This window comes from Elephantulus edwardii, unplaced genomic scaffold (assembly GCF_000299155.1).
Source record: "Elephantulus edwardii isolate Elephantulus edwardi_28Jun2011 unplaced genomic scaffold, EleEdw1.0 scaffold00056, whole genome shotgun sequence".
Classification (NCBI taxonomy): Eukaryota; Metazoa; Chordata; class Mammalia; order Macroscelidea; family Macroscelididae; genus Elephantulus; species Elephantulus edwardii.
This window is the reverse complement of record NW_006399806.1, coordinates 6,841,951-6,855,211: the sequence shown is the minus strand read 5'-3', so window position 1 is coordinate 6,855,211 and position 13,261 is coordinate 6,841,951. Positions and strand designations below refer to the sequence as shown.

At 37.0% G+C, this 13,261-nt stretch overlaps 1 pseudogene; it reads right to left on the bottom strand.

Moving 5' to 3' along the window:
* Positions 1-1,135: 1,135 nt before the first annotated feature.
* Positions 1,136-11,126, bottom strand: LOC102860083 (annotated as a pseudogene).
* Positions 11,127-13,261: the final 2,135 nt, after the last annotated feature.

Below are 13,261 nucleotides of genomic sequence, written 5' to 3'. Positions count from 1 at the left end.
CAATACCTAGTATGTCAATATTTGTGTGTTCCATTTCTTTCTTAACAATGTCCAATTTTCCTACATTCATGCTTCTCACATTCCATGTTCCAATCACTAGTATCTCCTTACAACTGTTCCTCTTTCTCCTTGTTTCCGTTTCTAAGATCTCAGTTTCAATTGCCATGTCTGTTAGTCCAAATGATAGTCTAAGTGTACTCTATTGTACATAGGGTTGTCAAAGGCCTATAATTTTGGAAGTGGATGGCCAATCCTTCTTCCTAGTCTGTCTTAATTTTTAAATACATATAATAGTATCTGATAGACAAGCATTCTACAGAAAAGAGCAGATGAAAGACATTTAGCAGTTAGAAAAAGACGAATATTCAACGTTGTTGCCCACCTCGCTACATGTTTGGTTGGGTTTTTTGTTTTGCGTTTTTCTGTTTTTGGGTGTGTTTGTTTTTTTAATCCACCCTTTCCCTACTCCACCACCAACACTTCCTACTTTTGCCTACTACATTTAACACCTGTCTCCCCTTGACAAGCCCCTGATGTGATAGCCTAAATCTTAAGCAGTGAGGATTTCAGACTAACATCTCTATGAAGGAAAGTTGAAGATTCAACAATTCTACTTCCTAACAATAATTATCAGGTGAGTGAAGTGAGATAAAGTATGTGACGTGTCTACTTCAGGTTTCATTACATTAAAGTACATTGACCACCGAGTACTGAATCTCATTGTCTTGTATAATATGTATATATAAATTTATTTTTATTTAATTAAATCACCTAATTCAATGCTCTAACATGAGAAACAGGAAAACTGAATTCCAGAAATAGTAAGTTTTTTATTTCTTAGAAAGAAAAACACTTAGGACAGTGAGTCAAGGGAAAGGATGAGATCATTTGAAGTAGATATCAACTTCTCAGGGAAATGTTGTGCAATGAGACAAAACAAAGAGAAAAGGGGAATTTTCTGCTGACTTCACATTTTTTATTCATCTATTAAAAAATCTTTGCCATTTAATTATCTTTCTTTTAAATGAAACTTTAAGACAGTTCTATATAATAAAAGTATTTATACTCCGAATGCATATTAAATTGAAAAAGTAAAAAACAACCCCACCTTTATTATATTCATCTTCTAGTTGAGTCAGTTTGCATTCCTACCACTCAGCTTCTGCCTCATTGTTCTTTGCCTTTTATACACTCTTTTCTTCCTTTCTTTCAAATCAAATTTTGGCTCTGGTTTTACCCACTCAGTTTCTCCTGGTTTCTTCTCAGTTGGCGTCGCAAAACCATCTGCAGTACAGTCATGTGGAAGCATTCCTCAGCTCTTTCTCAGTTTCTGCACATCTTTCACTTGCTGCTTCTCTTTGAAATTTGCAGCTGTGGTAGATCTTATGCTACGGCGATGCATTTTTGTTGACTGGTAGTGAGGATTTTCACACAGAGTTGTTCCTCCACAACTTCCTTGGAAAAGCTTTATGAGATTTAAGACAAAACGATGTCCTATTTCTACTAGGGCAGCAATCTGAATGTTCTGTGATCTGAAAGTTCTGAAACTATATCCTATTAACCAAAATGGTGAAAGTAAACACATGGTCCACAAATGACTGGCTTTGGGAATGATAACATGGTGCACAAAAGATCTGAATTAACAGTCCTTTTATCAAAGCATAATGTGTCAATTCATCAAATGCAGGATCAAAAGGAAAATGTGGCCAAGAACTTTTCAGTCAGTCATCAACATTTCAGCTAAGGTATAAATATTTTGCACAAAGAGTTTAGGTGATGGTCCATGAGGTGAATAGGAAAGCCATGTATAAAGATCCCATTTCTTCTTGGTCCCCAAAATAGATACATTTATAGTATTTCTTCATTTCACAGACTGCATTAAGCATGAATAACATGTCTTTATGATCTATATTGGTATCTGCTTTAGAGTGAGGCATCAACATGCTTAGTCTTGCATTAAGCGTCATGTTCTGAAATTTATTTCTTTGGAAGAAAAGATGAGAATTGTAGCTCATTCTTCCACCAACCCTTGCAAACAGAGCCTGGGATATGGCCTCTATCTTTCTCCTTTGCCTCTTCTGCTTCATCGTTAAGCTTGGCCGGTGGTCTGGCATCTTTTTGTCTCTTGTTGGCCTCTTAATCATTAGAGTCTCCTTTAGTTGTCTCTTGGCAGCCGTCATCTTGACTCATGTTGCTCTTAGCCTTCCTTCTTTGGCCACTCTTTCCTCTTTGACTTCACATTTTAAACATTGAATGGCGTCATTATTAAATTTGGGAGCTTTGTCCAAGAGACAGATACGTTAATTAGATGCTTACGCATCATCATTATTACCATGAACTAAACATTATTCTAATAATAATAGACAATGTATTTCCAAAACAGAGAAATCGGAGTCTAAAGTCATGCATCATGCATAACCATGCTTTTAGATAATGTCAAAGCAAATTGTTGTAGCTGCTGTTGAGTTGGCTGTGACTCATGATAACCACATGGACATTGTGACACAATGTTTTGTAGTCCTAAAATAACTCCTGAATCATTAGTATACTCAAGTTCATAGTTAGTGACACTCTGTTTTGGATTGCCAACCCAGAGCATTTGGTTTGAATCCACCAGCAGCTTTATGGAAGAAAGTTGGATAATCTTCCATGCAATTTACTGCCTCTGGAAATACTCTGGAGTGTCAGTTATGGTTGGTTCCATTCTGACAGTATGTAATATCAACCATTGGGTTTATCTTCCAAGATAAAGTTCTATAATAACACTGCTCTTTTTTTAGATGTGTTTCTTGTAGACAACATATTGATATGCTTTCCTTTTCTATCCATTCTGCTACTCTTTTCCTCTTAATTAGTGCATTTAATCCATTTACATTATATGTGATTACTGTCAGGCCAGGTTTTACCACTGCCATTTTGTTATGCTTCTTTTTCTATTGTTTCTGGTTACTATGGTCCATCCCCTTTTCTGGAGCATCTACATGTGAAGGATTTCATATACAATTTCTTGACATTTCTGTCTTGTTTTCACAAATTACTTAAGTTCCTTCTTGTCAGCAAAGGGATGAATAAATTTGCTGGGTATAGTATCCTGGGCTGGCAATTGTTATCTTTCAACTTATTGTGTATGCCATCCAATTGTCTTCCAGCATGCATGGTTTCAGCTGAGAAATCAGAACTTAATCTAATTGTCTCCCCTTTGTAGGTGACTCTTTGTTTTTCTAATGCTACTTTTAGAATTCTATTCTGAGCTTTTAATTTGGTAAATTTTAGTATACGTCTTGATGTTTTTCTTTTTGGATCTAGTCTATTTGGTGTTTGCTGTGCTTCTTGAATGTGGATTTCCTTGTGCTTCAAAATACCTGGGAAGTTTTCTTCTAGTACTTCGTCCACAATTTTCTCAGTAATTTTTCTGTCACTTACATGTCCTGGAATTCTAATTATACGTATATTCTTTTTTTTAATGTCATCCCACATATTTCTAATGATTTCTTCATTTTCTTTACATCTCATCTCTGATTTTTCTTCTAGTATGTTTCCAGTGAGGCTCTAGTTTTCCAGCTCAATGATTGTCTGTTCGGTCTCTTCAATTCTACTTTTTTGTCCTAAACGCATGTTGGACACTTCTGCCATCTTGGTCTTGATATTCTGGATTGCCTTTTTATGCTTTTCTGTTACTTCCAATACTGCATTGGCTATAGTCTTTCTGACTTGTGATGATTTTTAAAAATTTTTTTCCTCTTTCTTTTTTAAAATTTTATTTTATTCTGATTTATTTACAAAATTTCAAACCACTGTTTTTCACACAAGATCCTTCCCATTTCCTTAAACTCCTCACCTATCAAATTATGCAACCCTATGAATAACACCAGCCCATCCTCACCCCTCTGTTTCAACCCTCTCTCCCTCCTTGAATTCTTATACTCATTCTACAAAGATGGCTTTATACAGTATTTGTCCTTGTGGAACTGAGTTAGTTCCCTCAGTGTAATGCTCTCTAGTCCCTCCCAAGTTAGGTAATAATTTACAAAATCATTGCTCCTACATGCTGCATAGTATTCCAATGTGTGAATGTACCATAACTTCTCAATCCATTCATTTGTGATTCAAATTTCTATGTTCAGTTTTTTAAGGAAGTGCCAAACTGCATTCCAGAGTGGTAGTACCATTTTAAAATCCCACCAACAATGTATAAGAGTTCCAATCTTGCCACATCCTCTCCAACAGTTATTACTTGCGGTGCTGTTAAACTTTTCCACTGTTACTGGAGTGAGAAGATATCTCATTGCGATTTTTATTTGCATCTTTCTTATTGCCAGTGATTTGGATAATTGCTTCCTGTGTTGATCACTCAAATATCTTCTTCTATGAAAATTCTTTCCATGTCTTTTTCCCATTTTGTAATTGGGATATTAGTCTTTATCTTGTGGAGGCCCAGGAGTATTCTATAAACTTTTATTATGAGATTCTTGTCTGAGATGGTATTGCCAAATGTTTGTTCCCCACTGGTAAGTTTTCTTTTCCCCCTGTTGGAAAAGTTTTTTATGCACACAGAGATTTCATCTTTAGAAGATCCCTTTCATTAATTTTACCCTCTTCAGTTTGTTCATTTCTGGCTATATTTGGCAGTCTCTTTAATCTCATAGACTAGGCCTTCTAAGTTTGATCCCAGTTAGTTTCTGATGAACTTTATGGTTTTGAGCTTTACTCCCAGGTCTCTGATTCACCTTGAGTTGATTTTTGTGTATGGTGTGAGGTTTGGATCCTGTTTCAGCTTTCGGCAGGTAGCAGTCCAGTTTTGCCAGCACCATTCATTGAAAAGATTGTCATTTCCCCATTTGACAGGTTTTATTTCCTTGTCAGATATCAGCTGGCCATAGATAGCTGAGTCTATTTCTGGGGTCTCAATTCTATTCCATTGGTCTATGTGCCTGTCATTGTAGCAGTACCACAGTATTCTGGTAACTATTGCTTTGTGGTTTTGAGGTAAGACAAAACTTCAGAAGCCTTGCCTCCAATGGCCAGCCTAATTTCACCCTCTCTAGGATGAACTTGTTTGTTCTCCTAGCAGTCTATGATATATTCAATACTCTTCTCCAGCACCATAGCTCAAAGAAATCAATTCTTCTTCTAGCATACTTAATCATTGTCTAGATTTCCAATGCACAGCAAGACATTGCAAAAATCATGACCTGAATTAGGCACACCTTAGTCTCCAGACTGGCATCATTGCTTTCTAGTACTTTGAGAGGTCTCCGACAGAAGACTTTCCCAATGCAATTTGTCTTTTAATTTCCTAGCTGTTGGTACCAAGAATGTTGATTGTGGAGTCAAGCAAACTAAAGCTGTTAACAATCTTAATCTCTTCACCATCTATAATGATGCTGCCAAGCAACCCAGTGATGAGAATCTTTGTTTTCTTGATGTTGAGCTTCAATCAATATTGAAATCTGCAGTCCTTGACTTTCTGCATCAATCAAAAGCTTCAGGTCCTCCTAAGTTTCAGCAAGCAGGGTTGTGCCATCTGCATAACACAGAGTGTTAATGAGAAAGGAAAGGCAATATACACTAAACGTTGAATCCATACGTCAAATTCATTACTGTAGAGTCAAAATTGACTTATGGCTGACCCTCTAGTGTATTTTCCAAATGGATCAGAAAGAGATGTTGCTGGTTTATTTGAATCATCACAGAGGAGTGTGACCTTTGGGTTAGATTATCTCCCTGATAATAAGAATCCTGAGCTGTCTATAAGTTGAAGTAGACATTATAACAAATTCCTTACATTAATCAATTGTAATTAGTGTTATTAAACAAATGTCTATGAATTATTAAATAAAAAACTGATTTGATTTTTAAACTTCCCCTCAAACCTTTTTTTTAAAGCGCAACAAAACAGAAAAGGCAGACACTATTTCTCAGGAGATCCAGGGTAATGAGAGACAAGAGAGCTAAACGGGTTCTATTTCCTGACGTTTATTAACCCTACTTCCTGCTATTTATATCACCTTTAATATTTCTAGATATTTGTCTCTAAATTCACTTACTTTTTATTTTTAAAAAACTTATGATCACCAATAATACTTGTGTAAATATGAGATTATTTCCAGTGCATATCAATTTAAATTTATGAATATTTCATACAGATAGTGTGATGTATAAACTTAGATTCTGTGTCTCTGATGATTCATATCTGATCCTTTTGGCAGGAGGAATAGCCTATTAGCTATGATCCCACTTTGTTGTATGAAAACATTTCCTTGTGAGCATGAACTTGTTACAGAGTGTAGAGAGAATTTTCTTTTTAATTCTTTTACTCTCTCTTCCTTGACAGGTAGCTCTACACTTTCCCACAAAATCAGTTTGCTTCTACAGAACCCTGTAGTTCTCTTAAGTCTCTCTGCTTTTTAACAAGTGACCCCAACATTACCTGTACACATAACATGAACTTGGGAGTTTCTCTTATGGAGTTCAAGGTACAGAGTTCAATTCAATGTTCAGCCACAACTTCCCCATGTAAGTGGAATAATACATGAGAGCATACAGAAAAAGGGAACTGAGTCAGTTTCTCAAGAGAAACAAATTCTCATTTTCACATAGGAATCTTGGCTGTTAATTGAGTCAAGGTATGTCCTGTTGCTGTTGATATATACCATCAAGTTTTTTATACTCATAGCAACCCTAGCAGATCGAAACCTTGCCCTATCCTACACTGTTCTCATGACCTCCAACAAAATTATGTCCATTGTTAAAGTCACTTTCTTTCAGTCTATCTTTCTTAAGGTCTTTCTCTTTTTCTGACCCTTTGCCTTTCCCAACATGATCTATTTTTCAAAGGACAGGCCCATCCTGACAATATGCAGGAGTATGTGAGACAAGGCATCATGATCCTTGTCTCTAAGGAGCACTTTGTTTGCACTCCCTCCATGACAGACTTGTCCATTCTTTGATAACCCATGAAGTATTCAATGCTCTCTTCCAACACCACAATTTGAAGACACTGATTTTACTTCTATCAGCCTTATTTCCAAGTTGTAGATGCATAGAAAGCAGTGGAAAAGATCATAGATTGAATCAGACACATGTTAAAGACTATCAAGATGATGGAACTAACCCATGACCCATGCTGACCATCCAGCGGCTTTGCAGAGGTGGTTACACAGGAGGAGATTACTCATTTTTCCCCAGTGGAGCATCTGATAGATTCACTTACAGTATTTAAACTGACTTCACTGTTCTTTAGCATCGTGGAAAAGGTGTTGGTGGAAAGCCACTGTAGCATGGCTTTTGATTCTTGGCAGCAGTTACCATGAGTATTGATTATGAATCTAAAATAAAATGAAATCATTGACAACTTCAATCTTTACTCCGTCTATTACGAGGATGCTTATTTTTTCAGTGGTGAAGATTTTTGTTTTCTTGATGCTGAAATGTCATATATATTGAAAACTATAGTCTTTGGTTTCTGCAATAAGTACTTCACATTTTCTTCATTTTTAGCAAGAAAGGTTGTGCCATCTATATAACATAAGTTGTAAATGAGTCTTCCTTAATAAGAGAAATATATTCTAGAATAAGTTCAATATAAGCTCTTTTTCTTAATAAAGTTAGGCACATACTGTGGTAAATAGAGAACACTCTTGCTTGAAATAAAGAGGCTATCAACTAATTTCTCTTGTGTTTTCTGACGAATAAATGACCAGGTTAGATACAGGTACTAGAAAGAAACTGGTTCTTCATTAACTCAGAAACTACTATTGTGACCATAGACATGGAGCAAGAAATGATGTATGGTTTCACTTTAATATAGATAATTTTGATTTATATAGATGACACAACTTTGCTTGCTGAAAAGGAGGACTTGAAGAACTTGTTGCAGAAGAGCAAGAAATACAGCCTTCAATATAGATTGCATCTCTATCTCAAGAAAACAAAAATTATTATCATTGGATCTGTAGGCAACATGATGATAGATGGAGAAAAGATTAAAATTGCAAACAGTTTCATCTTACTTGTGTTCACAAACAACACCCTTGGTACCAGAAGTCAGGAAATCAGGAGAAACCTTGTACTGTGAAACTCTTCTGTTAGGTGCGGCTCAAATTATTGAGGAGCAATGATGTCAATTTGAGGACCAAGTTGTGTCTGATTCAGGCCATGGCCTTTCTGATCACTATCTGTGCATCTGAGAACTGGACAATGAATAAGGATGAGAGAAAAACTGAAGCACTTGAACTGTGGTGGAGAGGGTGCTGAACATCCAATGGACTGCTCAAAGAACAAACAAATATATCTTGGAGAAGGTGCAGCCAGAGTGCTCCTTGGAGGCAAAGATGATAAAGCTTTATGTCACATATTTCGTGTATGTTTCTAGAAGAGACTATTCCTCAGAGAAGGTCATGCTTAGAAAGACAAGGAATTGGCGAATGAAAGGAAGACCTTCAACCAGGTGGACTGACATAGTAACTGCCCCAAAGGGTATTAGTGTTTCAGGAAGTATGGGGATGTTACAAGATAGTACAGGGTTCAGATCTGCTTTGAATAGGGTCACTATGGTTTGTACTCAATTTGATGGCACCTAAGAGCAACACTGAAGCAATGTAATGCTGTCTAAATAGGAGAAAACAGGCTACTGAGGTACAGGGCTATGAGGGCTCTCTGAAAGAGCCAGAGGGAGTAAAAATAGCATAGCCCCTCACAGCTCCAGAGCAGAAAACAGATAAAGAGCTCTTAACCCAGCCCTATGGCACCTCTAGAGCCACACCAACAGCAAGAGGTTCATTTATTCATTGCGGACTCACAATTATGGTACTGACTAGGGGGTTTATTAGAGAAGGAAGTTGGAAAATGGGTGAGGCGAAGAATGTCATCCAAAATAAATCCAAGTTTTAGCCCACCTTCCAAGACACAATTCCTTAATTATTTCAGGCTCTGGTTTCAGTTCAGTAGTCAAATCCAAATCATCCATCAAGGTTTGCCTCAGACTAGTTAAAAGTCATCTTCTTCAAATATCAAGCAAGAACAGCAAAATATTTTTTTATGTTAGTTTGTTTACAAAGTTTGAATACATTGTTTTGCAGACTAGATTCCTCCATTTTTCCCTCACCCCCACCTATCAAATGGTACAAACCTATAATTTATTCATAGGGTCGCTATGAGTCACCTATGACTTGACAGCACTTAACAACAACAACAACAACATAGAGAGAGATCAGTTGGTCTGGTGGACACAAAGTGATGCTACCAAGCCAAGGGTGGGTGACTTTAATCAGCAGCCCTTGGGCCTGTTTTTAATTGTTTTTTTTGTGAAACATTCTTCTAGGTTATATAGTCTGGGTTTGTCCACTTGCTGTACAGAGGTAACTCGTGGTTGCTGTGAAGATGAACACTATAACACTGATGTGTCAAATGCAATAATGGTTACCCATGGTAGACAGTGTTTGGTGGAGCTCCCCAATCAAAACAAGCTTGGAAGCAGGAGTGGCATCCACCTCCGAAACAGCTCGCCTTCGGAAACCCTATGAACCTGGAGAAAGGATGAAAGTTATACAGGTGTTCAGGTCTTTCATTCATAGGGTTGCTATGAGTCACCTACAACTCTATGACACTTAACAACAACAACAACAATAATTAATCCACCCTTCCTCACACACTTCTGCATCCCTCTGCCCCTCCCCTTTGAATCCTCATACACATTCTACAATATTGGTTTTATAGAATGTTCACCCTGTGGGACTGAGTTAGTTCACTCAGCATAATGCTTTCCAGTCCCTCCCAGGTTAGGTAATAATCTGTAAAATCATTGTTCCTGAGTGCTGTGTAGTATTACATCATGTGAATGTGCCGTAATTTCTCAATCCATTACATAGTGGTTGGACATCTGGGCAGTTTCAATGTTCTTGCGATGGTGAATAATACTGCTATGTACATTGGTGTACAAGTCTCCGTTTGTGCCTCAGTTCTCATTTTCTCAGGGTACATTCCAAGCAGTGGAATAGCTGGGTCGTATGGAATTTCTATAAAAAAAAAAGCCAAACCTTTAACTTTTCCAGCACAAATACAAAAAAAATCTTAGGTCACACCTTACTACACTTTCTCCACAGAAATGACACAGTCTTCCACTACCAAGGTCTTACTCTCATCAGGGTATTACTGCCACAAGTCTTGTTCACCTCAAGTCTTGTTGTCCAATGTGGGAAGCACTCTTTCTCTCATCCTAGTTCCACAGCTGATGCTAATTTTGCAAGATAATGCTGATTTGCAAGATCATGTATCTACAGTTAATGTAGTTAGTGATTAAAGAGTGCTAACTAATGGCTAAAAAAAAGCCAACTTTGAGGCTAACATCACAATTATCAATCCAAATATTGTCATCATTCTTCAATGAGATGGAAAAAGCAATCACTAACTTTATCGAAAGGAAAGAAAACCTATATAAGCAAAGTACTACTGAAGAAGAAAAACAAGGTAGGATACCTTATAATCCCTGCCTTCAAATCCTGCTACACACAAAATCATCTCAACCCAATCAGAATGGCAAAATTTAACAGAACAGCAAACAACAAATGCTGGCGGGGTTGTGGAGAAACTGAAACTGTTGGTGGGAGTGTAAAATGGTGCAAGCACTATGGAATTTTAAATGGAGCTTTCTTAAAAAGTTGCAAATAGAAATACCATTTGACCCAGAAATTCCACTACTGGGAATTTATCCTAAAGAAACCATAACCGCCACCCAAGCAAATATATGCACACCCATGTTTATTGCAGCTTTGTTCGCAATAGCAAAGAGCTGGAAACAACCCAAGTGCCCATAAACAAACAAATGGATAGAGAAATACTGGTATATTCATACAATGAAATACTATGCAACATTAAAAAACAAGGAACTTGTGAAATATTATGCAAAATGGATGACCCTGGAGGACATTATGCTGAGTGAAATATCTCAGTCACAAAAGAACAAATATTGCATAGTGTCATTGTTATAAAATGGGACTTACATCGAGGTTGAGGGAAGACAGAGAAGGGTGGAATGATGTATACTACATTGAAACAGATAAGGGAGATAACTTTTTTAATTAATTTTAATATACATTTACAGAGGTCTTGGATTTCCACTCACCCATTGCCGCACTCCCCTCCGTGCACACCCCTCCCCACCAGCCCGCTCCCCCCTCCGAAGAGAAAAATAAAAAAAATAAAATTCCTTCATTAGTATACAATTACCACATCCCTTCCCCCACACCCCCAGAGCACTTATAAAAGGGATTTATGATTGGGTATTGTTGTCATGACAGGAGTCCAGAATGAAGGCTGCACTGTAGAGTAGACTTGGGGCTGGGGAGAGATTGCATAACAATGAAAGAGTTTTTCTTTTACTTTTCAAGGAGATAAGGGAATTGGGGGAGGGGGTAGGCAGGGAGAAAAATGCGACAAGACAATGAATGATTGGAAACTTAAAGTCTCTGTAAACTTTCACTAAAATAAACAAACAAACAAACAAATAAATAAATGAATAAATAAAACTGAAAAACAAACAAACACATAAAAAAAAACCAAAACAAACCACCAACCCTGCTACACAGTCACGTTAATTTAAATGGGTTGATACTGGTTTCTTGATAGATACAGAGTGTAATGGAATGGAATCGATAATCTAGAAATAAATCCATCCATCTATGTACTGCTTATGCTTGACAAAGATGTAAAGTGGATTAAGTAGTGAAAAGACAGACTTTTAAACAAATGATACTGGCAAAACTTGATATATATTTGCAGAATATTGAAATAAGATCCATAGTACACACCATATAAAAAAATTAAGATGGATCAAAATTCTGGAAATTATAAAGATCATCAAAGAAAAAAAATTTAGGACAACCTTAAAACTTGTCATCTATGGCATAAACAAACTATGAAAAATAACTGCAAATTCAGTGAACAGAGGATAAACTAGACAAATGGAAATACCTACAATTTAAATCTTTATGTAAATTTGAAAAAAAATTATCCAGAAGAGTGAAAAAGAGAGCCTAGAGAATGGTAAAATGTTTGTCTATTCATACCTGACAAGTAACTTACTCTAAAATTTATGAAAAGCTTCAACATCACAATTTTTTATAAAATCCAATTACAAAGCGCACAGTGGACATGAAAAGACATCAAAATAGGTATGCATTCATATGGGCAATAAGCACAGGAATAAATGTTCAAGATCATTGCCTATGTTCTGGTTATGTACTATTGAGTCAACTACAATTTATACTGGTCCCAAGAACAACAGTTTGGGCCCTTGTGATATCCTGCACTATTCTTCCCATGTTTTGCATGTGTAAAACCGTTGTTAGAGCCACTGTGTCAGTCCATCTTGGTGAAATTCTTCTTCTATGTCCTTAACTTTTTCCATTGGCTATTGTTTTTATGTGATGTTGAGTGAACTACAACTCATAATGACACTATTACTTATGAGTCTTAATGTTAACCTATCCTAAGCCAGTCTCACTGCGTGAAATTCACAGTGTGAGATTCACAGATGTGAAGCCAGCCTTAACCTGAGCCAGTCTCACTGACTCCAACACACTACTCCCATTGTCCAACTACTCCCATTGTCCCAGTTGCTGTATCAATCCATCTCATCAGGGATCTTCCTCTTCTGGACTGTCCCTCGACCCTTCTGAGTATGATGTCCTTCTCCAAGAGCCAGTCACTGCTGGCCACATGCCCAAAAAGATATGAAAATGCTTGTCTGACAGATATTGTTCTAAAACTAAGCATCCAAATTAAGATAGACTAGGAAGAAGGATTGGCCAACCACTTTTGAAATAGCACAGGCCTTTGAAAACCCTATGTATGATAGAGTACACTTAAATCTGCTATGAGAAAGATGTAAATTAAAACAAAAATAAAATATTTTTTCACTCCCGGAACAACGGCAAAGTTGAGTAAGATAAAAAGCAATGTTTCTGTTGTTAGGTGTTGTTGACTATGACCCACGGTGACCCTATGAACAATAGATCTGAATCCTGTCCTATCTTGTGCCATCCTCAGACTTCCTGACACTCTAGAGTCCATCATCACAGTCAGTGCATCAATCCATCTGGTTGAAGGTCATCTTCTCCTTCTCTGACACTCTACTTTCCAATCACGATATCCCTTTCCAAGGACTAGCTTCCATAGCAACATGTTCAAAGTACATGAGATTAAGCTTTATTATCTTTCCTCCACAGAACATTCTGGTTGCCTTTGTTCTTTTGGAAGTTCA